The following is a 2,500-nucleotide window of genomic DNA, read 5'->3' on the forward strand; positions in this document are numbered from 1 at the left end:
TATAGTTTCATTTCTAATCCTGTCCATTGAAAATTCTTCACCGGAATTTTCTTTTACCTCCCAGTGTTCAGTGGAGTGTGGTACTGGTTTAATGACCCGCCAAGTGTCCTGCAGAGCCGAGGGTCAGCGAGTGTCAGACGACCAGTGCAACGTTCAAGAGATGCCTCCGAAGCAAGAGTTGTGCCACGGTCACTCCTGTGCACATCACACCTGGTTCTACACTGACTGGTCGGAGGAGGTAAGTTGTGTTTTGCAGTGTCGTCCTTTCGTTGTTTAAGATATGATTTTTACACTGAAATGCCCATATCAGATATTTGTATACACACAATCTCTCTCTCTCTCTCTCTCTCTCTCTCTCTCTCTCTCTCTCTCTCTCTCTCTCTCTCTCTCTCTCTCTCTCTCTCTCTCTCTCTCTCAAGTTTTGTATCTGTGTGCCGGTGAGTGATTAAACTTTTGCGGCCCTATAAATATCATGATTTAACGCGGATAACAAAAGGCTATCGAGTGCAATATAGCTACAAGTTTTCGTGAATAGTCAGTGATTAGTTTGAGGTCGGAGAAGTGGGATAAAACGTCGGCATAGAATAGTTATCTTGTGAATTACTAAAAATCTAATCAAGATGGCTATGTACAACACGGGCAAGGCTTGGAGAGACATCGCTGGACTCAGCAAAAATAAATTCCATGAGTTGGCGAAACAGGAGCTCGACCGTCTGATAACAGAGGTCACTAGTAACGTCAACCAATGTGACGGAAGAATATTCGCAGACATATTGAAACAATATGATCCAATAAACTGGAGCAAATCTGCGGAAAACATCAGCAAAATAATAGAAGAAATTCCAAAGAAAATCCAAGTGTTAAAGAAACTTATAAAGAAAGTCTACATCAATCAACACATTCCATCAAAGAACAATAAGAAGTCCAATATGGTGAATATGCTGATTGATGCAATGGGAAAAAGAATGCCAAAATGGTGTAATACATGTAAGATATGGTATTCCATTAATAATCCTCAACAATTGATTAGAAAATGTGATGCCTGTCATGTCCCAACACATCCCACATGTGCTGAAATACAGCAAAAAATAAAAAATAAAGACACAAAGGTATTCTGCTCAACATGCTTAGTCTGGATAGAAAATATAATTAAGTCGAGACTAAATCTGCAAATAGTTGAAGATAAAGAAGAGGAAGAAGAAGAAACAGAAGAAGAAGAAGAAGAAAAAGAAGAAGAAGAGAACAATGAACAGGATATGTGTAAGGATGCAGAAGAAATCATTGATATAACCTATGATGCCATCCAACAACATACTTATGAAGAAATAAATTACCAGATGGAAACAAATAATAGACCCAAGAGACTCTACCCGGACCTACATAATTTTAGGGAAGAGCAAGAACAAGAAAAAATAGAAAAGAAGGATATAGTCTGCAATATGCTGAAAAGAGGGAATTGCAGATTTGGCGAAAGATGCTACTACAAGCATCCAAAGATATGCCATAATTATGAAATATATGGTAAATGTGCGTATTTAGACGGATATGGAGACGAATGCAGAGATCTCCATCCAAAAATATGCAAAAACCTAAAAGAAGGAAAAGGATGCATTTACAAAAAAAATGTCGATATATGCATCCTGCAACCATGAATGAAAGTAAGAAAACTCAGCAAACTGAAAAGAAAAATGAAAGCAAAAAAGAAACAAAAAAAGAAACAAAAAAGCAGGCCGTGTATATACCGCGCTTTGAACCAAGAGCCCCAAGATATGAGGCCTTTCAACCTAAACCGGCACATGTAGAACCCAACTACAAAGAATGCATCTATAATGCCAGGGGTTGGTGCAGATATGGGGACAGTTGCAGGTATACACACACAAATAAATATGAAGGCGAAAGAGCAAATATAATAGAAAAGTTGGATTTTTTAATGGCAGAATTCCGGGAAATGAAGAAAAGAACATCATATCAGAACAGGAAGGAAGCATGGGAGAATCCATATTATTACCAATATTAAATAATGGGGATGAAACACAAACCATAATAGTAATGAATGCACAGGGTTTAGTCACGAGTAACTCTAAAAGGAAAATAGAGTTCTTAGAAGAACTAACCCAAATTGAAAAAATAGATATATTAAATATAAGTGAAACATGGTATTCCCAAGAGACTGGCAGTGATGACCAGATAAAGGGTTTCCAAACTTATAGATCAGACAGAAAAAATAGGAATCAAGGGGGAACCGCAATATATGGAAGAGACATAAATCAAGGAAAAGTATGTGAAAAATACAGCAACACAGAATGTGAATTGATTGCGGTAGAATTTGAATTTGAAAAACTAATGAATATTGTAGTTTACAGACCCCCAAACACTAAGGAGTTTGACATAATAATAGAAAAAATAGATGGTATATGTAGAAACCATAAAGACTGGAATATACTCCTATCCGGAGATTTTAACTTTCCTTTCGTGGATTGGAAAGAATGGATAGAAGAAA

At 37.0% G+C, this 2,500-nt stretch overlaps 1 pseudogene; it reads left to right on the top strand.

Annotated features, from left to right (window-relative positions):
* The window catches only part of LOC137629361 (ADAMTS-like protein 4), a 60,372-nt pseudogene that overhangs the window by 50,153 nt on the left and 7,719 nt on the right, over positions 1-2,500 (top strand).

The sequence above is a fragment of the Palaemon carinicauda genome, chromosome 37 (genome assembly GCF_036898095.1).
Source record: "Palaemon carinicauda isolate YSFRI2023 chromosome 37, ASM3689809v2, whole genome shotgun sequence".
NCBI classification, from domain to species: Eukaryota; Metazoa; Arthropoda; class Malacostraca; order Decapoda; family Palaemonidae; genus Palaemon; species Palaemon carinicauda.